The sequence below is a fragment of the Hemitrygon akajei genome, chromosome 27 (assembly GCF_048418815.1).
Source record: "Hemitrygon akajei chromosome 27, sHemAka1.3, whole genome shotgun sequence".
NCBI classification, from domain to species: Eukaryota; Metazoa; Chordata; class Chondrichthyes; order Myliobatiformes; family Dasyatidae; genus Hemitrygon; species Hemitrygon akajei.
This window is the reverse complement of record NC_133150.1, coordinates 35,967,655-35,990,647: the sequence shown is the minus strand read 5'-3', so window position 1 is coordinate 35,990,647 and position 22,993 is coordinate 35,967,655. Positions and strand designations below refer to the sequence as shown.

The 22,993-nt window shown below is 43.0% G+C and overlaps 1 protein-coding gene across 12 annotated transcripts in view; it reads left to right on the top strand.

Annotated features, from left to right (window-relative positions):
- nfasca (neurofascin homolog (chicken) a) overlaps nucleotides 1-22,993 on the top strand; it is a 284,189-nt gene that overhangs the window by 109,369 nt on the left and 151,827 nt on the right. For 10 of the 12 annotated variants that reach the window (XM_073030640.1, XM_073030639.1, XM_073030643.1 and 7 more), the window contains exons 1-2: nucleotides 8,292-8,524; nucleotides 19,074-19,192. The gene's annotated coding sequence lies outside the window, so the exon portion shown is untranslated. Of the gene's footprint in view, nucleotides 1-8,291; nucleotides 8,525-19,073; nucleotides 19,193-22,993 lie in introns of those variants that run through there. The other 2 variants (XM_073030634.1, XM_073030633.1) reach the window with 1 other exon arrangement.

The following is a 22,993-nucleotide window of genomic DNA, read 5'->3' as shown; positions in this document are numbered from 1 at the left end:
TCATTATAAAAGATCTGGAGGGAGAGGGACGGAAGCTGCTACAGAAACAGGCTTTTGATATTTTCTCCAGGGATCACCACTTTCAGACTACTAGAGATTTGCATAACCGATAAAGGATTTGAGCCTCTTATAACATGTTATTGTTTTCTTTTGATGAGTGGATATTAATTTCACAGAAAGGGGGAACCTTACACTCTCTGTCACCCTGGACAGAAGGAACTGAGCAGAACCTCTGGGGTTCTCACTGAGAAGGAAAGTGCTTGCTTTTCCCACTGCATCTTTGGTGCCTTTGGGGTGTCTCAATGCACTTCACAACCATTGAACTACCTTGAAGTATTGCTCGCTATCCAATTTACACATTGCAAGTTTCTACAAACTGCAATGAACAATAGGAATCAAACTGTTGGTTCAACTTAGAAAAATCTCCTAATTTGAGTACATAACAATATTTATGCTGGATGAAAATGTTTTGCTACACTAGGTTACGGCTTGTTGAGCTATGTTTGATGTAGACCTGGACTTGCATTTAATCCAAATAGATAAAACAGCAGATTTCTTTTTCCCAAGGGGCAAGATTTCTGTTTGTATGATAATCAAGTGATGCTAGTTTTTATCTCCACATTTTGAAATCTTAGTTCAACTGTAATGCTGGATTTTGATGTTACTTTCTGCAGGTCACTATTGTGTAACGTAAAAACTATGGGACTGGGCCCGTTGAAATTATGATGTGTGCTTGCACCCCTTCTGAGTGTGGAATGAATCTCCTCGTTGAACAGGCCTTCACACACTATATTAACACTCACCTTAACTAGTCTTGGTTTGCATTCTTCCACTCTGCAGCCTCTTCTTCCTCACTAATCTTGTACTGTCTTCTTCAAATGCTTTATTCTCAGCACTCTCAGAATCAGGTTTGCTAACAGTGGCATAAGCCATGCATATTATTGTTTTGTCACAGCAGTACAGTACAAGATATTAAGATTGCTATAAGCTATGAAAATAAAAAGTGCAAAAATGACTCACACTGAAGTGTTCATAGGGTTGCGGACTGTTCCGAAATAAGTTGGTGGAGGGGAAGATGCTGTTCTTAAAATGTTGAGGGGGTGTCTTCAGGTTCCTCTACCTCCACTTTGATGGTAATAATGTAGAGGGCATACCCCATATGGCAGAGGGTCTTTAATGTTGGATGCCATTTCCTTGAGGCGCCACCTACAGCTTCTGACCATTTCTCTTCATCAATCCTCAGAAACTTTCTGCGTGTCTCTTTGTTACTGCTTTTAATCTTAACCCTACTCTCTTTTCTTCACTTGACCTTTCTTGATGAAAAGAGAAATTTAAAATTATGGGCAGCACACACAATATTTTGGAGGAACTCAGCTGGCCAAGCAGCATCTATGGAAGAAAATTGCAGTCGACGTTTCGGGCCAAAACCCTTCGGCAGGACTGGAGAAAAAAGCTGAGTAGATTTAAAAGGTGGGGGGATGGGAGAGAGAACTACCAAGTGATGGGTGAAACCTGGAGGAGGAGGGATGAAGTAAAGAGCTGGGAGGTTGATTGGTGAGATGAGGTGAGGGAGGGAAAAGGGATGGGAAATGGAAAGGGGGAGGTGGGTTGGGGGGAGTATTACCAGAAGTTTATGAAATTGATGGTCATGCCATCAGTTTGGAAGCCACTCAAACAGAATATAAGGTGTTGTTCCTCCATCTTAAGTGTGGCCTTCTCACAATAGCGGAGGAGGAATGGAAATGGGAAGTGGAATTACAATGGGTGGCCAATGGGAGATCCCGTTTATTCTAGCAGACAAAGCGTAGATGCTCAGCGAAGCAGTCTCCCAATCTACGTCAGGTCTCACCGATATGCAGGAGGCCACACTAGGAGCACCAAACACAGTAAATGACCCCAACAGACACATAGGTGAAGTGTTGCCTCACCTGGAAGGATTGTTCAGAGCCCTGGATGGTAGTGAGGGTGGAGTTGTAGGGGCAGGTGTCATACTTGTTCTGCTTGCAAGGATAAGTGCCTGGAGGGAAATCGGTGGGGAGGGACGAACGGACAAGGGAGTCGTGTAGGGAGCGATCCCTGCGGATTTTCTCGTTTGTGGTTTAAAATTATGCACTGTTTGCAGAATTCTGCTTAATTTTCCACGTGGGTTTTTGTAACTTCAGAGCTGACCGAGGATGCCAATGTGAGAACTATATTCTTTTCCACAGTGACTGTGCAGTTGAATAGTTTTCTGCTATGTACCTGCCTAAATGTATTTCAAATGATGCAATTTTACTTCCTTTGGCAACTCATTCCATGTGCTCACCATCTTCTGTGTGAAACACTTACTCCTCAAATCCACCTTAAATTTTTCCCCTTTCATCTTAAAATTTGTTTTGGAATTCCCTACCCTGAGCCAAAGACTTGCCTGTGTTTCATTTTTCTTTATAAGCATTCTTTAAGGCATTGGTCAGACCACATTTAGACTATTATAAGCAGGTTTGGGCCCCTCATCTAAGAAAATATGGGCTGGCATTGGAGAAGGTCCAGAGGACGTTCACGAGAATGAATCTGAGAAAGAAAGAGTTAACGTATAAGGAGCACTTGATGGCTCTGGGCCTATACTCACTGGTGTTTAGAAGAATGAAGGGGAATCTTAATAAAAGCTATTGAATATTGAAAGACCTGGATAGATTGGATGTAGAGAGGATGTTTCCTATAGTGTAGAGTCTAGGATCACAGCCTCAGAGTAGAAGGAGGTCCCTTTGGAAAAGAGATGAGGAGGAACTTCTTTAGCTAGAGGTGGTGACTCTGTGGAGTTCATTGCCACGGATGGCTGCGGAGGCCAAGTCACTGGGTATACTTAAAGCAGAGGTTAATAGGTTCTTGATTAGTAAGGGCGTCAAAGCTTACGGGGGGGAAGGCAGGAGTAAGAGGTTGAAAGGGAAAATAAGTCAGTCATAATGGAATGGCTGAGCAGACTTGATGGGCCAAATGGCCCAATTCTGCTCCTATGTCTTGTGGTCATCATTTTAAGATCACCCTTCAGCCTCCTACACTCCAAGGAAAACGGCCCCAACCTCTCCTTAATACTCAAGCCATCCAGTCGCAGCAACATCCTTTTGATTCTGTTCTGCACCTTTTCTAGCTTAATGATGTCCTTCCTATAGCCAGCGATCAGAATTGCACATAGTACTCCAAGTGTGAGTTCGCCTCCATCTTGTGCAGCTTGTGATCACAAAGAAGTCTAACGACCTTAAGTGATCCAGTTTGGTATTTTCAATGGTGAGTTTTAATGGTATGTAGAGTTAAGCAGAAGGCACATGGGACAACCATTTACCCTTCAAGGCACATGCCTATGCAATATAGAGGAATGTTGTAATCCCCTTATGAACATCTGTTTCTGTGTTGACTTCAAAGTTCAAAGTACATATATTATAAGTGAACGTATGATATATGTTACCTTGAGATTCATTTTCTTGCAGGCATTTACAGGAAAAAGAGTAGAATGGAATTTTACAAAGATACTATATGTAAACAAAGACTGACAAGTAACCAGTGTGCAAAAGAAGACAAGGTGTGCAAATAAGAAGTAAAGACTTTAACATACCAAATACTTCCCAATGGTCTCAATCACTGTCATTAAGGAGGAAAGTTGGCAACAGTCTATGTTGGAGGAAATAATCAGAGAGAATGTTTAAGAAAAAGAAGAAGAATGATTTAGGAATGGAATTCCATAGTGCAGGCAAACAGAGGTGTGTTCATCAGCGATGGAAGGATTACATTCAAGGATACCAGTATTACTGGAGTGGAGATGACTCGGATAAGGCAGTAGATGGGAAGGGGAGGAAGGATTGAGTGGGGCTTGAAAACAAGAGCCAGAATTTTAAAAGGGTGCATTCATTGAACTGGGGGTCAGCAAGAAAGCCTGAGCAGGGATTCATGTGAGTTAACAGAATAATTGGGTCAAATTCCGTATATTGCTGCTATAAGGATGCTTCTGTCACACCTGGTGATGCTCCACTAATCAGTTCAGGGGTAATTAGAGATGGGCTTGCTGGTGATCTCCATCTCCCCAGAGTATCATGAAGAAGAAATTACTCCAGTGGTTAAATCTCATGGGGCTCTTTCTTTCTCACAGACAGCTTTTTCCTTACTCGATAAGCCTTTACAAGTCTTTATTGTCTTATGGCATCCCCAAGGCCACCGTGCAGCATTACCTCATTATCAGGCTTCTGTGGTGTTGATCATTTACTCAGCGATGCTGGATCAGGAGTTGTGACAACACAGCCTCTGTCAGTACAGTTATTCTGGTCTTTGTCATTATGTAGAATTATTATTTACTTCTTGTTTTTGTTTATCTTCCCATTCTTTCCCTGGAAGAGGAGGAAAGCCAACATTACTACAAGCCCGCTGTTCCATGGTTACATGTTAAGAGGTCAGAATGTGAGCATACTAGAGACTTAAAGTGGCAAGAAACCAGCAGCTCAGGGTTGTACATGCAGACTGACTGTTCACTAACTCCTACTCATCTAATCATTTTACTTAAATTATTGCAATTCAGGACATTTGGCCCAAAAAACCTCTTCTGCCTCTTGGAAAATGCTATGCAATTATTCCCACTCTAGCTGGCATCCCTGTACCCTGCAAACTTCTTCTTAAGCATCTGAAGAATCTCTTGTGTTTATCCTTCTGATGTTCCTTTTGAAAGTTCGTAAACAACTCACTGCATCAGAAAATCTGCTGGAGGAACTTGGTGGGTCACGAACCATCTTCCTGTGTCCTGATACAGGGTCTCAACTGCAAAATGTCAACAATCGCTGACCACTGAACTCTTCCAGCAGGTAGTTTGTTGCTCCAGATCCTAGCGTATGCAGTCTCTTGTGTCGCCGATAACTACTGCCATTTTTAAAAAAGTATTCTCTCCCTTTCTTATCCAGTTATTCAAAAAACTTAAATCAGTGTCCCTCCCCCATTACACTTTGAAGAACCTGTCATAATTTTAAACATGTTCATATTTAGTATTTTATTTAATTAACTGTGCTAATAATTAAATAATTATTTTGATTTGTGTATTTAAGTATTTACATATTCAGACATATTTAATATTTATTATTTTATAACTATCATATAATATATATTATAACAATTTATGAAAAAAATGAATAAGCAGTAAAAATAATAAAATAATTAAGTATGTTGATGTGTAATAATAATGAGGTATGTTTAGTGCAGTCACCCAGAGAAACCCAAATGAGAGGGAACGGAGAGAAAGCCAAATAACACACACAAAATGCTGGTGGAACACAGCAGGCCAGGCAGCATCTATAGGGAGAAGCGCTGTCGACGTTTCGGGCCAAGACCCTTCGTCAGGACTAACCGAAAGGAAAGATAGTAAGAGATTTGAAAGTAGAGGGGGGAGGGGGAAATCCGAAATGATAGGAGTAGACCGAAGGGGGTGGGATGAAGCTAAGAGCTGGAAAGGTGATTGGCGAAAGTGATACAGAGCTGGAGAAGGGAAAGGATCATGGGACAGGAGGCCTTAGGAGAAAGAAAGGGGGGAGGAGCACCAGAGAGGGATGGAGAGCAGGCAAACAACTAAATATGTCAGGGATGGGGTAAGAAGGGGAGGAGGGGCATTAACGGAAGTTAGAGAAGCCAATGTTCATGCCATCAGGTTGGAGGCTACCCAGCCGGTATATAAGGTGTTGTTCCTCCAACCTGAGTTTGGATTCATTTTGACAATAGAGGAGGCCATGGATAGACATATCAGAATGGGAATGGGACGTGGAATTAAAATGTGTGGCCACTGGGAGATCCTGCTATTTCTGGCGGACCGAGCATAGGTGTTCCGCGAAATGGTCTCCCAGTCTGCGTCGGGTCTCACCAATATATAAAAGGCCACACCGGGAGCACCGGACACAGTATACCACACCAGCCGACTCACAGGTGAAGTGTCGCCTCACCTGGAAGGACTGTCTGGGGCCCTGAATGGTGGTGAGGGAGGAAGTGTAAGGGCAGGTGTAGCACTTGTTCCATCTACAAGGATACGTGCCAGGAGGGAGATCGGTGGGAAGGGATGGGGGGGACGAGTGGACAAGGGAGTCGCGTAGGGAGCGATCCCTGCGAAAAGCAGAAAGGGGGGGAGGGAAAAATGTGTTCGGTAGTGGGATCCCATTGGAGGTGGCGGAAGTTACGGAGAATTATATGTTGGACCTGGAGGCTGGTGGGGTGGTTGGTAAGGACAAGGGGAACCCTATCCCGAGTGGGGTGGCGGGTGGATGGGGTGAGGGCAGATGTGCGGGAAATGGGAGAGATGCGTTTGAGAGCAGAGTTGATGGTGGACGAAGGGAAGCCCCTTTGTTTAAAAAAGGAAGACATCTCCTTCATCCTGGAAAGAAAAGCCTCATCCTGAGAGCAGATGCGGCGGAGACGGAGGAATTGTGAGAAGGGGATAGCATTTTTGCAAGAGACAGGGTGGGAAGAGGAATAGTCCAGGTAGCTGTGAGAGTCTGTAGGCTTATAGTAGATATCAGTAGATAGGCCGTCTCCAGAGATGGAGACAGAAAGATCAAGAAAGGGGAGGGAGGTGTCGGAAATGGACCAGGTAAATTTGAGGGCAGGGTGAAAGTTGGAGGCAAAGTTAATGAAGTCAACGAGCTCAGCACGCGTGCAAGAGGCAGCGCCAAAGCAGTCATCGATGTAGCGAAGGAAAAGAGGGGGGTGGATACCGGTAAAGCCTTGGAACATGGACTGTTCCACAAAGCCAACAAAAAGGCAGGCATAACTGGGACCCATACGGGTGCCCATGGCTACACCCTTGGTTTGGAGGAAGTGGGAGGAGCCAAAGGAGAAATTATTGAGAGTAAGAATTAATTCCGCTAGATGGAGGAGAGTGGTGGTAAAGGGGATTTGATTAGGTCTGGAACCCAAAAAAAACCGAAGAGCTTCGAGACCATCTCAGTGGGGGATGGAGGTATATAGGAACTGGACGTCCATGGTGAAAATAAGACGGAGGGGGCCAGGGAACTTAAAATCATTGAAAAAATTCAAAGCATGAGAAGTGTCACGAACATAGGTGGGAAGAGATTGAACAAGAGGGGATAAGACAGTGTCAAGGTATGCAGAAATGAGTTCAGTGGGGCAGGAGCAAGCTGAGACAATAGGTCTACCTGGACAGGCAGGTTTGTGGATCTTGGGTAGGAGGTAGAAACGGGAAGTGCGGGGTGTGGGAACTATGAGGTTTGTGGCAGTGGATGGGAGATCCCCAGAGCTAATAAGGTTGGTGATGGTATAGGAGACAATGGCCTGGTGCTCCTTAGTGGGATCATGATCAAGGGGTAAATAAGAGGAGGTATCAGAGAGTTGTCGCTGTGCCTTGGCCAGGTAGAGGTCAGTACGCCAGACAACAACAGCTCCCCCCTTATCAGCAGGTTTTATAGTGAGGTTGGGATTGGTGCGGAGGGAGCGGAGAGCAGAGCGTTCGGAAGGAGTGAGGTTGGAATTGGAACAGGGTGTGGTGAAGTCAAGACGGTTGATGTCCCGTCGGCAATTAGCGATAAAGAGATCCAGAGCAGGTAGAAGACCAGAGCGGGGTGTCCATGAAGAGGAGGAGGGTTGAAGATGGGAGAAGGGGTCATCGGTGGGTGTAGGAGAGTCCTTGTCAAAGAAGTAAGCTCGGAGACGGAGACGGCGGAAGAAGAGTTCAGCGTCATGGCGTACGCAGAACTCACTGAGGTGTGGGCGAAGGGGGACAAAGCTGAGGCCCTTAATGAGGACAGAGCGCTCTGCCTCAGAGAGTTGAAGGTCGGAGGGAATGGTAAAGACCCGGCACGGATGAGAGATGGGATCAGGGGGGGAGGGAGGCTGGTAGTGTCAGTGGAGAGGGAAGGGTTGGGCTGAGAGGAAGATGGAGCCTCTGAGGGCCCAGGAGCTGACGATGGGATCTGAGGGAGAGGGGATTGCAGAGTGGTGGTGGGGGTGGGGGAGGGGAAGCCAAATAAAGCTGTTTTTTGTTGAAGCAAAATAAAAGTGGTATTTTATTTTCCCAATTCTTAGAAAAACAAATTTCAAAGACAGGCACTCTGTTCGGACACTGAACATCCAAACAGTGGGAACATGTTGTTCTGGTTCTGGTACCAAACAAAGCGCCATTGTTGGAATGAGCATTTGTCAGAATGTCAGAAGGCACTGCTATTACACGAGTTGTGTTCAATGGCATCTAGTGGGCGTCTTCTGCTGGCGTGATAATGTCGTCAGTACTGAGTTCATGTTATATACACAGGATGGAAGTAGCAGGTTAAGGCACTGTAGATTTGTCAGGTCTCCCCTCAACACTTACACCATTGGCTGCTCAACATGCCCGTCACTGTAGTTCCCCATCCTCTCTCAGCCATTTGGAAAGTGAAAAGGATCTGTCACGCCCTGATATCTTTTCCCTTTCTGGATCATGCAGTCAGCAACTGATCTTCAATTTCAGGAGATTTCAGCCAAACAAGAATGGTTGTCAATATTTCAGCAACACCAAGAGGACTTCAAAACAGAAGTAATGTATAATTTAAACTCATTGGGTTTTTGAAGAAGGTGACAAAGATGATTGATGAGGGTAGGGGGTGGATGTTTATACATGGACTTTATAAAAGCCTCCCTCAAGGTCCAACTTGGTATGCTGATCCAGATGATTACAGCACAAGGGATCCGTAGGTTGGGTTCAAAATTGGATTGGCCCTACACAACAGAGAGTAGTGGTGGAGGGGTGTTATTCGGACTAGAGGTCTGCGATCAGTGGTGTTCCACAAATATCAATGCTGGGACCTCTGTTTGTGATTTACATATAAGTGCTTTGGATGAATGTGTAAGTGAGATGATTAGTAGATTGGCACGGTAAGGTAGCGGTCTGTGTAATGCTTCACGGTGCCAGCGATCTGAAGCTCGGGGTTCACTTCTTCCCAATGCCTGTAAGGACTTTCTCCTCGCGGTCACTTGCGTTTCCTCCAGGTGTTCCAGGTTCCTCGCCCATTCCAAAGAACAGGTGAGTTAGGGTTACTAAGTGTTGGGCATGCTTTGTTAAGCGTTGGAAGCATGGTGACATTTGCGGGCTGCCCCCAGCACACCCTCAGGCTATGTTGCTCGTTGACGCAAATGATGCCTTTCACCGTATGTTTTAATGTTTCAATGCGCATGTAACAAATAAAGCTAATCTCTTTTGGGAGATTGTATAATACATAAAAATTGGTGGAATTGTGGAAGATTGTCAGAAGATTTAATGGCATATAAACCAGTTGTAAATGTGAATTGAGAAATGGCAACTGGGCCAGTGTGAGGTGATGTACTTTGGAGGCCAATTGTAACTAACATAGTAAATGGCAGGACCCTTAGGGTCATTGATGTACAGAGAGAGATTGGTAGCACGGTAAAGAAGACAAATGGCAAGCTTGGGAAAAGAGTTAACAGTCGACATTTTGGGTTGAAACTTTTCTTCTGGAAGTAGAGTCCCAGCCCAAAATGTTGACTGTTTACTCTTTTCCATAGATGCTGCCCAACCTTCTGAGCTCCCCCAGAATTTTGTGTATTTTGCTTTGGATTTCCAGCATCTACAGATTTTCTTGTGTCTGAAATGGCATATTTGACAGGGTATTGAGTATAAGAGTAGGGAATTCCTGTTACAGCTGGGTAAAACTTTTGGAATATTGCATGCATGACAGAAAGGATGTAGAGGCTTTGGAAAGGGTGCAGAAGTAGTTCACTAGGATGTTGCCTGGGTGGACGGATTGCTAACTACGAGGAGAGGTTAAATAAACCTAAGCAACGCACACAAGATGATGGAGGAACTCAGCAGATCAGGCAGCATCCATGGAAATGAATAAACAGTGAAGTTTTGGGCTGAAACCCCTTTTTTATCACCGGAAAGGAAGGGGGATAATACCAGAAGAAAAAGGTGGGGTGAAAGGAATGAGGATAACTAGAAGGTGATAGGTGAAGCCAGGTAGGTAGGGAAAGTAATGGGCTGGAGAGGAAAGAATCTGATAGGAGAGGAGAGTGGACTGTAGAAGTGAAGGAGGAGGGCCACCAGGAGGAGGTAATCGGCAGGTGAGAAGAGTTAAGGGGCCACAATGGGAAATAGAAGAGGGAAGGTGGAGGGAAAAATATTTTTACTGGAAGGAGAAATTGATAATCATGCTATCAGGTTGGAGGCTACCCAGACTGTATTTAAATGTTGCTTCTCCACCCTGAGGATGGCCTCTTCTTAAGAAAACCTGGATTGTTTTCTCTGGAGCATCAAAGGCTGAGGGGCAACTTGATAGAACTTAATAAAATTACGAGACGCATTAATAAGGTAGATTGAGTTCTTTACCCAGGGTGGAATTGCTAGGGTCATTGCTTTAAGGAGATAGGGGGGAAAGTTTAAAGGAAATTTATGAAGCAGTTTTTGACAGAGTGTGCTAAATGTCTGGAATGTGCTAAAGGTGTTGGAAGCAGATATAAAGGTAATGTTGAAGAGGCATTCAGAGGGGCACATGAACCAGCAAGATACAGAGCATTATGGATCATGTGCAGGTTAGCACAGACAGAGTGAGCTGGAGGGCCTTTTCCTATCCTGTACTGCTCCATGTTTATATAATGAACAAATCTTATAGAGAGCAACACTGTCTTGTTTGGCTGTGTTCACGCATATTCATGTACGGTTGAATGAATTAAACTTGAATTAAATTGAATTGAGAGAGCTGGCATTAAAAAATTCTGATCTCAAATATAAACATGCTGGACATTCTATTTTAATGACTTTGTTCCAAGAATAAACATTCTACTCAGTGAAATATCACCACGTAGTCTATGTACATCAGTCTGAGATGTCCATGGGCGGAGGTTTGGAAATCTTTACTGCTTCTGAAATTATAAATCGACCATCTCCAAAGAACTGCTTAGAGCTTTGGGAAGACCAGAGGTGCTGCCCTGATACACTTGTCCACTCTCTTGTAATAGAATTGTGCAAGGTTTGTTATTTATTTAGCCGAGAAAAGGTTACTTGGTGTGTAACTTCATGGGATGCCTGTTCATTCAGTGGGGTTACTCACTGTGTAACTGTACAAGCTTCATGCTTATTCAAGGTAAAGATTAATAGGCAGGGAGCAGGACGGTACCCTTTATTCAGCACTGCATGCATGTATGTGGTACATGTTACATCAGTCGCAACTAATTGCTGTTTTATCACTATAAAATGGTTCTTTGACCAACTACCCTCTGGGTAACACCTTGTTCAGTGTGGAACTTGCTAAAGAAGTGCTTTGTTGAAACCATAACCCGCTCTTTCATTTAATCAAAGTATTCTAGCCTCAACTCATGTTTTCAATACATTTATTATTTTGATTTTTAAAATAATTTTATATTTGCACAATTGTATTTTGCACATTGGTTGTTCATCCATCTTTGCAGTTTTTTATTGATTCTATTGTGTTTCTTTGTATTTACTGTGAATACAGGCATGAAGATTAATTTCAAGGCTGTATATGGTGACATATATGTGCTTTGATAATAAATTTACTTTGAACTTTGCTAGTTTATATTACCAGCTATTTTATCGTTATCTTAGAAGGAGATATTGAAACAGGTTACCATGATGTTAAGTAATGGTTATTCAACTGTGCACGTGTTGATTACCATATAACAGGACAGAATTGATGCAGATTCAGCAAGTTAGCTCATTATTCAGCAGTGATTGGGTTACTGACAGCTTAACTGTATAGAGTCACTTCTTGGGATGGGGCAGGATTACCCGCTGTAATGAAACAAAAACATAAAAATAGGCCCTTTGGCACATTATGTTGTGCTGATCAATATAAACCGTATCCATGATCAGTCTAACCCATTCCTCCTACACAGCCCATTTTTCTTATATCTATGTGCCTATCTACGAGCTTATTAAATGTTCCCATTATATCAGTTTCTACCATATCCTCATCTGTGTGTTCCAGGCATCTACCACTCTGTTTTAAAGAAGAACTATCTCTGACATCTCCCCTAAACTCACCTCCACTCACCTTAAACAGATACCCTCTGGTGTTGGTTATTACCACACTGGGGAAAAAGGTGCTGGATGTTCAGTCTGTCTTTCCTCTCATATTATACTCCTCTAACAAGTTGCCTCTCATCCTCCTTCGCTTCAAAGAGAAAAGCTTGAGATTATCCAACTTTTACTGGGAAGACATGCTCTCTAATCCAGACAGCATCCTGGTAAATCTCTTCAGCATCCTCTCTAAAACTTCCACTTCCTTTGATGAGGTGATCAGAAATGAACAGAATGCTCCAAGTGTGGCCAAACACTTGGAATATGTAGGTGTTGCCACAGTTTTACTGTAGAAGGGTTTCTGTAGAAACTGGAAATGTACAGTAACACACACAATACTGGAGGAAGTTCGCAGGTCAGGCAACATCTATAGAGGAAAATAAATAGTTGACATTTTGGGCCAAGGCCCTTCATCGGGACTCAAGAAGAAGGTTCTTGGCCTGGAACATTAACTGTATTCACCTCCATAGATGCTGCCTAATGTGCTGAGTTCCTCCACCATTTTGTGCATTCACTGTATAAAATCCCTGCTGGTAGGGCAAGGGTCACTCATTACTTATTGAACAATGCAAGGGTTACTCACCCTTTATACTGGAGAGTAAGGGTTACTCACAGAGTCCTGCTTGTAGTGTAAGGGTTACTCACAGTTTACTCTGCAGGGTAAGGATTATTCTCTATTTATTTGGGAAGAAATGAATGAAACAAATACAGTGAAACCTATGAGACAACTCTTTGTACCGATGCTGGGAGGGAGCCTTTCAAAGTTAAGTGTTTGTGTGGGATGGAGCCTAGCTTCACATAATCTGGCTATTGTTCAGCTGAAATTCTGATTGCTTTCACCATCATTGTTTGCCTGTGGAGAAGCGATTTATAAGAAAAGGAAGTTGATGCTTACACTTTGATGTGGGTGATGTTTCAGCAAGAAAATGTTGCTGGAAGCTATTACGTTCATGTTGATACCATTGCACAATGGCTATCAGAGATGCCGGACTGGGAAGGAAATGAGGGCGTACTGCCATTTGGGACTGGTTGTCTGATTTCTAACCATCTGGAATCCATCACAGTGACCTTTAACTTGCAGGTAATTGCGAAACGAAAGCAGGCAAGGGCAGTTGACAGGATGTCAGTAAGCCAAATTTCACTGTAATTAAACAGCAGGCCCCTTGTCTGGGGAGTGAGGACTCGATCACCTCCACATCTGGGTCATCCTGCGGCGCGTCTAATTCTCGGAAGGCTGGAACAGGAAGGGACTGGCATGGCCGCTTCTCAGACAGCAGTCCACTAAAGCCTGCTTAATGCACATTAAGAACAACTCTGCGTACACTAAACCTGGAGTTCTCTTTTATTTGTGTTACTGTGAGTGTTGGCGCTTTCAGGCTGAGTGGCTGCAGTGTGTGGGGGGCAGGGAGGCAGGGCGGGTAGTGCCTCTACCTGACAGCTCCAGTATTCCAGGCTGGATCCTGACCTTCAGCACTGTTGTAGGCATGGAGTCCTACAGCAGTGACCCAGGCCTTTCAGCCCACTTGTCCGTGCCAGCCACAAGGTTTCCACCTGGCTCAGCTTTCTCACACATTCCAAGGGCATGCTGCTTGGTAGCCTAACTGGCTGCTGGAAGCTCCTCTGGTGTAGTTGGGTGGGCAGGTGCTAAGGCATAGGCTACAGGAAAGTGACTGGGGGGGAATGGGATTGGTGGGAGAGCGGATGTAAACCAGATGTGGTACAACCATGTTGTATGTAAATGTTAGTGTACAAGATACGAATTTAAGAAACGACACACAAATTGCTGGAGGAACTCGGCAGGTCAGGTAGCATCCATGGGAATGCATAAACAGTTTCAGGCTGACACCCTTCCTCAGTTCTGGAAAGGAAGAGGGAAGATGCCGGAATAAAAAGGTGGGGGGGGGGGGCGGGTGAGTGGAAGGAGGATAGCTAGAAGGTGATAGCTGAAGCCAGATGGGTGAGGAATGTCAAGGTTGGAGAGGAGAGTGGACATTGGAGAAGAGGAAGGAGGAGGGGACCCAGAGGGTGGTGATAGACAAGAGGCCAGAGAGGGAACAGAAGAAGAGGGGAGGGGGGAGGGAATTTTTTTTAATTGAAAGCAGACATCAATATTTTTGCCATCAGGTTGGAGACTCCCCAGACAGAATATAATTTGTTGCTTCTACACCCTGGGGGTGGCCTCATCATGACACAAGAGGGGGCCACTGACCAGCATGTCGGAATGGGTATGGGAATCGGAATTAAAATGTTTGGCCACTGGGAGTTCCTCTTTTGGAGTGGAGGTAGATGTAGAAAATAGCAAGAAGAGTCCATTCAAAAAGAACACAGGTGATCTAATTCTGCCTTCAGCTCTGATTATCTGTTGTTTTCCCATAACCTTTAACTCTCCTACAACATGTCTCACATGACACGTGGATACAATAGGGTCTTTTAAGAGACTCTTGGATAGGTACATGGAGCTTAGAAAAATAGAAGGCTATAGGTAACCCTAAGGAATTTCTAAAGTAAGTACATGTTCGGCACAGCATTGTGGGCCGAAGAGCCTGTATTGTGCTGTAGGCTTTCTGTGTTTCTACCTTAAAAATATAGATCCACGAGACTGCTGATGCTGAAGTCTGGAGCAACACATTCCTTTCCCCTCACTGAGTTCCTCACGGCTTTAAAAATATTCAATACCTCTGAGGCCAAGAGCATTCTAAAGACTGCTGAGCCTCAGAGAAGTTCCCTTTCGTTTGCTCTTTAAATGGATGTCCACATACTCTAAAACTCAACCGCTATGATCTTGATTTCCCCTCTCTCTCCAGTAAGATATGATTCCATCTACCAGTCAGCACGTGACTTAGCGACTGAGCAGTAGATCCCGGGATCGCACTGTAACTCTGTGTAGGGATCACCCAGTAACAAAATGGAAGAATGCTATGGTGTTTGACCCCGGAGATATCCCTCCTGTCCACACATGATCAAAACATTGAGGTTCTCCTAATCAGTTTTGAGAACTGTGTATTTTCTGTCCTTTGTGACTAAGAATGTTTCTTGTCACCTAATCATTTTCTGTCAGTCACCTTGTGTACAGACACTCCTGCACCTAGTGTCACTTTATGTACATATAATCAGTATGTGTATATAAGCTAATCTTACATATGTATGGCCACACTCAAACAGATATTTGAACATTGTGCTTTTTAAAATTTTTTTATTGTGTTTTTGTTTTTTTATTGAGTTCTTTATGTTTATTTTGTCCTGTCTATTCTGCATTGGATCTGGAGCAACAATCATTTCATTCTCCTTTACAATTGTATTCTGACAAATGACAATTTATTTAGAGACGCAGCATGGAATAGGCATTTCCCGCCCCTTGGCCTGTGCTGCCTAGCAACGACCAACAACCCCAATCTAACCCTAACCCAATCACAGGACAATTTATAATGATCAATTAACTACCCAGTACATCTTTGGACTTGGGGAGGAAACCAGAGCAAATATAGATAACCCACACATTCCACGGGAAGGATGTACAAACTCTTTACAATGGATGACAGAATTGAACTCCAAACTCTGGCACCCCAAGCTGTAATAGTGTCGTACAAACCAAGATGAGGGGAGAGGTCCCATGTCAAATTCATCTCGCTCTTTGCATGCTTTCCACCTGTGTGCTGGGTTGAGCATCGAGCTGACAACTTGGCCTCATAAAAAAAAACAGACAAATGCTAAAGAAACTGCAAGGTTGCTGCCCAAGGAGAGGAACTAACTAAGCACTACACTACTGTAGCATCCATTTCAAGTAATAATCTTGAATATTGAATCTTCTTCTGGCCAATAGTAATAAAGCAGTTCTGTGGGAAGGAGGGCAAAAATCTGACCTGAGCAGCGGGCAAGAAAAGTCACTGTGGACACTACCCAGCCTGCAAATTTTCCTAAACCTCCCTTCTGGAAAGCTCTATAGGACTATTAAAACAAAAACTTCACACCACCTTAAAAGTTTCTTCCACCAGACTGATCAATCAGTTTAGTTAGCCCCCCCCCTTCCCACTCTTTTTATCTATTACTCCCCAGTCACTGCACTGTATTGTAGATACTTTACCCACATTTTATAATGCTGTTTACATTGTAAACGCTTGCTGGTATATACGTACAAATTCCTTATCTGGAATTTAACCTCTAACTTTATATTTATATATCATTCTTTATTGTTCATAATTGTTGTATGTTGCTGGTTTTGGATGCTTGTCGTGCCAACACCCCACAACAAATTCCCAATACATGTAAATGTGTATGGTGAATGGAGTTGATCCTTGATCCTTGAAATATCACCACGGAGCCTGTGTACATGCACATGAGAGTGTCCATGGGCACTGGATTGGAATCTTGCCCAAAATCTGTACTGCTGCCAACATTATACTGTGACCTTCCCCAAAGAACTGCATAGAGACCTGAGATGCTGTATTAATGCATTTTTTCATTTCTTGTTATATAATTGTGCAAGGTTGGTATTTATTCAGCAGAAGAATAAATTGGCGTGTAACTTCACAGGATTCCTGTTCATTCATTGGGATACTCCTATGTAATTACCATCTGACTGTAATCAGATGACATGGCAACTTCAGGACTGTAACACACAGTCCTCCCCACCAAACAAAAGTGTGCAGGAGCCACAGGACTCACACCACCTGGTTCAGGAACAGTTATCGCCCTTGAACCAGAGGGAATAACTTCGCTCAACCCCATCACTGAAATGTTCCTACAACATAGGGACTCACTTTCAAATACTCTTCTTCGCATGCTCTCAACATTTATTGTTTATTTATTATTATTGTACTTTTATTTTTTTCTCAGCTCAAGCTGATAAATCCTGAGGTACAGCCACACTCATTTCTCAATTGCTAGGGACTTTCAGACTATTCTAGTGGTGTTTTGAATTGTGGCTTTCTGAAGATTTACATAAATATTGCTGTGTAGGCCTAATTGTTTAAATGTAATGACTTTGGAATGATACCAGTTGTAGTTATTACTATTGGGACAATGTATACCTTGTTCATGTTCCATAGTCTTTGAATTTCCTCTTTTAATTTTGCGTATTTCTGGTATCACTTATTGATTTTAGTGTTTGGAATAGTTATATCTCTTAAATAAGTTGTACTTGCTTGTTTATCCTTTAATATATCTGAATGGTTATAATGGATTGTTCTATCTATAATAATGGATCAGTCATAATATAGATTGTAGGCCTCTGACTCTCAAACTGGATCAGGCTTGTATTTATAGTAAGATATGGTTTCTTTTAAGAGTTTGTATTTTAAAGCAAGATTTTGGTGAATGATGTTTGTCACTTATGTAGTAACATATACGAACTTGGCTGATAATTTGATTTTGATACTGAAGAAGGCAATAACCAATTCAATGCCCTACTGAACACTCATCTAATCCCTGTACTCGCATGTTAAATTATTAAGATGATTGTAACTTATAACATGCACTTGAGAAATGATATTTACTGTTGCTTTTACACCCTAATCAATATTACTTTAATTTGTAGTCATTTTCAACTTGTATCACATGTACGTGAATGTTAGGATTTGATGGTAATGTGGAAAGAATAAAATAGAATTAACATAGGATTAATGTAAATGATTGATTCCTTATGATTGTCATAGCCAGGGGAGGTAGTGAGGATAAGCTCCCAGTGGATATTAAATGCTCCCAATAGTGTGTGTCTCAAATAGCCTCTGACAACTAAGTTCAGCTCTTGGCCTTGATGTGTTGCTTAGCTACTAAGCCTGGGGGAACTGTTTCTACTGACAGGAGAATGGGCAAAGTCAGGTCACTGGCTCCTGAAAGCCGGTTGCTTTGGGCAAATGGAGCTCATCAGCCGTGGTTGGCAGCTCATGTAGGAGAAGGAAAACTCTGATCTCAAACCTCTGCTGCCTTGCGGCTATACCCACTCACAGGGAAGGCTTCAGGAGTAAACCCCAAGGAAAAATCGGGAGCTGGAGTCCCTAAGACAGTCCTACGTTGAGTTCAATGCTGAATGGTAACTCCTGCAATGCTGCTGGTGCCAAGCTGCATCAGTTTCTGCCATTCGTTTGGATTATTCAGCTGTCTGGGCAACAGTTTGCTTTCCATAATTGTACTGCCCAGGCTTCTGTGGCATGATATCCATGGTTAACCCAACCAATGGGTGGCCTCATCAGAATAAATGGCTAGTGAGGATGTGTTGGGCTGAAGGGTCTGTTTTCACGATATAGACATCATGTGGGTTTCCAATGCAGCTACATTGGTAAAAGTTTTTAATGTAAAATGTTATAATTGTATAATATGTCCTGGGAGATCATAGATACATAGAAAACCTACCATACAATACAGGCCCTTCGGTCCACAATGCTGTGCCAAACATATACTTACTTTAGAAATTACCTAGGATTACCCATAGCCCTCTATTTTTCTAAGCTCCATGTACCTATACGGGAATCTCTTAAAAGACTGTGTTGTATCAGCCTCCATCACTATCACCGGCAGCCCATTCCACGCACTCACCATGCATAAAAAAAAACTTACCCTGACATCTCTTCTGTACCTACTTCCAAGCACCTTAAAACTGTGCCCTCTCATGTTAGCCATTTCGGCCCTGAGAAAAAGCCTCTGACTATCTACATGATCAATGCATCTCGTCATCTTATACACCTCTATCAGGTCACCTCTCACTCTCTGTCACTCCAAGGAGAAAAGGCCAAGTTCACTCAACCATAAGGCATGCTCCACAATCCAGGCAACATCCTTGTAAATCTCCTTTGCATTCTTTCTATAGTTTACACATCCTTCCTGTAGTGAGGTAAACAGAACTGAGCATAGTACTCCAAGTGGGGTCTGACCAGGGTCCTATATAGCTGCAACATTACCTCTCGGCTCTTGAACTCAATACACGGTTGATGAAGGTCAATACACCGTATGCTTTCTTATCCACACAGTCAACCTGCGCAACCTTGTGACATGAGAGAAGAGATTGTTTACTTTGTTTTTCTTTTTCATCCCACAGTATATTCAAAACTGGCAGTTGGAACACATTCGGAGATAATTTCCTGGGAATAATATACAGTTCATAATTAAGCTAACAGAAGATCTTGGCTTCACATATTTTTTCTTCCTCTGGTTCTGGTAAGTGGAAATATCATAATGCATTCTCATTAGAATAAATTGGTCTTTATTTTATTTATTGAGGGATACTGCATGGTAACAGATCCTTCCGACCCAATGAACCCACATCAACCAATTACACCCATTTAACCCATTAAATGGAATGTGGGAGGAAACCAGAGCACCCAGAAGAAACCATGTGGTCATGAGAAGAACATACAAATTCCTTTCAGATATCTGGTGGAGTTGAACTAGGGTCACTAGTGCCTTCATGCCATGTTACTGTGATGCCCTTAATCTAACTGTGATGGGAAGTGTGCTCTTAAGGGTTGAAATCATTCTGGAATGGTCCCCAGCCAGATTGTGCATTAACTTGGGTAAGGCCTCTATAGGAATAGTGCCTGCCCTGCTCAATGTATCTTTCTGGTTGCAAACTATCTGAACTATTTTCTTAAAGGTACTTTTGGCTAACTCTGAGATTGCTTCCGTGCAGGCAGATCATTAGACAAAATCATAGTCAAAGTAAATGTATTATCATTGTCACTGTTTGCTACCTCGAGATTCATTTTCTTGCAGGAAAATAAAGAAATACAATAGCATTTATAAAAAATGTATAAATAACAAGGACTGAGAGGAAATCGGAGCACCTGGAGGAAACCCATGCTGTCATGAGGTACACACTCCTTACAGACAGCGGCAGAAATGAACCCCAGTTGCTGGTGCTGTAATAGAATTACACTATCTGCTACATTGTGCTGATCCTAATCTGTAGGTCTTTAAAAATAATTGAGAAATGTACGTAAGAGGGTGCACTATCTCAAAGACTGTCAATGTAACACCATTCTGCATTCTCTTATTGCATTTCCTTTATACTACCTCAATTAACTGACCTGATGAAATAATCTGTATGGATGGCATGCACAACAAAGATTTTCACTGTAACTCAGTATATGTGACAATAATAAACCAACTACCAATTAATTATCAGATTCTAATGAGCTGAAGTGTATTAATAGAGATTAGAGTAACATGCACAAAATGCTGGAGGAACACAGCAGGTCAGGCAGCATCTGTGGAGAGGAATATCCAGTCGACAATTTAGGCCAAGGCCCTTCATCAGGACTGCGAAAGAAATGGAAGACCAGAATAAGAAGGTGGGGGAAGGAAAGGATGGCAGGTGATAGGTGAAGCCAGGTGAGGGAGAGAGAAAGGGGTGGGGGGAGGATGAAGTGAGAAGCTTGGGAGGTGATGGGTGGAAAAGGTAAAGGGCTGAAGAAGACAGGAGAGGAAAGTGGGCCATGGGAGAAAGGGAAGGAAGAAGGCTTCCTCAGGGAGAAGATGGACAGGTGAGGAGAAGAGAAGGGGTAAGAGGGGAGCTGGAATGGAAAACGAGAGGATGGGAGGAATGAGAAATTTTTTGAAGTTAGAGAAATTGATGTTCATGCCATCAGGTTGGAGACTACCCAGACGGAATATGAGGTGTTGCTCCTCCAGCTTGAGTTAGGCAGTCAGACCAGGCACACCATTACTGCTGTAGATCAGCGGTTCCCAACCTGGGGTCCATGGACCCGTTGGTTAATGGTAAGGGTTCACTGCATAAAAAAGGTTGGGAACCCCTGAGATGAACCTCTAGGGTAGTGTGATGTCTTTCTATCTTAGGATGAGCAGGAGAAGACGACTGAAGAAGCAGAAAGAGGAGTACGCTATGTGACATCTCATTTCTGATCCACTATTCTGTCAGTTGAGGCAGTGCCACTTCAACTTGCACACAAACAAAATAGATACCAAGGACAATTTCTAAACGCAAGCCATTCTGCAGATGCTAGAAACCCAGAGTACAAACCCAAAAGCTGGAGGTCTCCTGAAGAAAGCTCTCAGCCTAAAACATTGACTCTTCATTCATTTTCATAGATGTTGCCTAAACTGCTGAGTTCCTCCAGTATTTTGTGTGTGTTACCAAGAACAATTTGCAAGTAAACAATTAAAAGATTAGGAATACCGGCATAAAGATTTGACACATTTTTTGAAATTGGTTTCAGGCAGCTGACATGAACAAATGTATTGACCGACAGCAGGAAGTGAAGAAATCAGAACAAAGATCTCGGGCATTGGGTTGCTCCCTGAGGTCTTGGAAATTCTGTCCCAAGTGGAATGTCACATACATGGCATTTAAACCATTGCTTCCTGTGCATTTTTTATTTTAAAAATAAGTAAAACATTTTGTTTTTCAGATTGACTTTAATAACAAAGAGTTTGGGTTCTGCTCCACAGAGAATCTGGTGATCAGATTTTAAAATTTGAGGTACCAACTTGTCTTTCATTCCTTCCTTTCCACAAATGTTGCAGGATAATAGTAAACAGAGAAAATCAAATGCTTAGATGCTGAAGCAAAGCCAATGGATGCATCGGCATGCGCTGGAACTGTTTCCAATTGACATTTATGAATTGCGGCCAGAAGTCCAAGTCAAACTGTGCAGCTCTGCAGAGGCAGGCGAGTCAGTTGGATAAGAGGCGGCTGCTCTGAATTTATAGAATGAACTAGACCAAATATGAAAGTGGGCAGAACAATGGGAAATGCATTGCTAAAGAAAAATGCACAGTCCTACACATTGGTAAGAACCAAACTGGCAACACATGCAGTCTATGAATGATGTTGCAGAAAGCTGAGGAACGAATTGAGAGAGAACTGGTACCCTCCAATTACAGTAGGATCATCAAATCAACATCAGTGTCTGCTTCCAGGCCAATGTTTCTAGCAACGAAGCCTCGGAGAGAACAACAGAACAAGTACAACTCCAAACTACCCAGCACTGTCCCATCAAATGTCTGGATTGGTCTGCCACAGAGCAGTGGTCCCTGTATTCTTGAATGCATCAAAGTTGTGGTTCACCTACAGCAGGCACCTTAGTTTCCTGCAGAGATGTTACCAAGCCTCCTTGCAAAATTCTTCAGAGTCTGTGATTCTTACATTGGTCTCATCAGCCACCACAGTACTAGGGTCTGAGCAAGTCATCTTCAAAGCCATGGGACGACATCAGATGAAATAGAATCAGTATGTGTTTATTGAGATCCAGTGTAGAATATGCACTTCCAGACCTTCGAGCTGCGCCACCTAGCATTTAACCCTAGCCTAATCACAGGACAATTTACAACGATGAAGTAACCCACTAATTGGTACATCTCTGGACTGTGGGAGGAAACTGGAGCACCGGAAAGGAACCATGCTTTCTGTGGGGAGAACGTTCAGACTCCTTACAGATGATGTAGAGTTGAACTCCAGACTCCGGTGCCTCAAGCTGTAACAGCGTTGTGGTGTCCGCAACGCTACCATGACTTCTTTGGAACAGCAGCATTTCAGCATTAAATCCAGATTTAGGGCTTTCACAAAGAGAAGCTATTTAGTGTTCTTGGCAGGGGACACCAGTAACACTTTAATCCATGCCTCTGAAACTTCCCTGAAAACTGTGCTCCACCACACCTGGCTTTCTGATAATGCCCTGTTTTCTTTACTTTGCCATTTCAAACATCCCCACTGTGAAGCTCTGGAGTTTCCTCCCTAAGCCCATGTCTTTCTCTCTCACGCCTGTAGGACCTTTCTCAAATCTTAGCACTTTGACCAAGGTTTGTTAACAATCCTGAGATTAGCTTAGTGCCAATTACTGTCTGAGTTCTTATGCAGACACTTGGGACAGTGTTTCTACATTAAAATATAATCAGATTTATTATCACTAACATATTATGTGACTTGTTTTACAGCAGCAGTACGGTACAAAGATATAAAAATCTATGAATTACAAAAACAAAGAATTCAGAAAACTAATA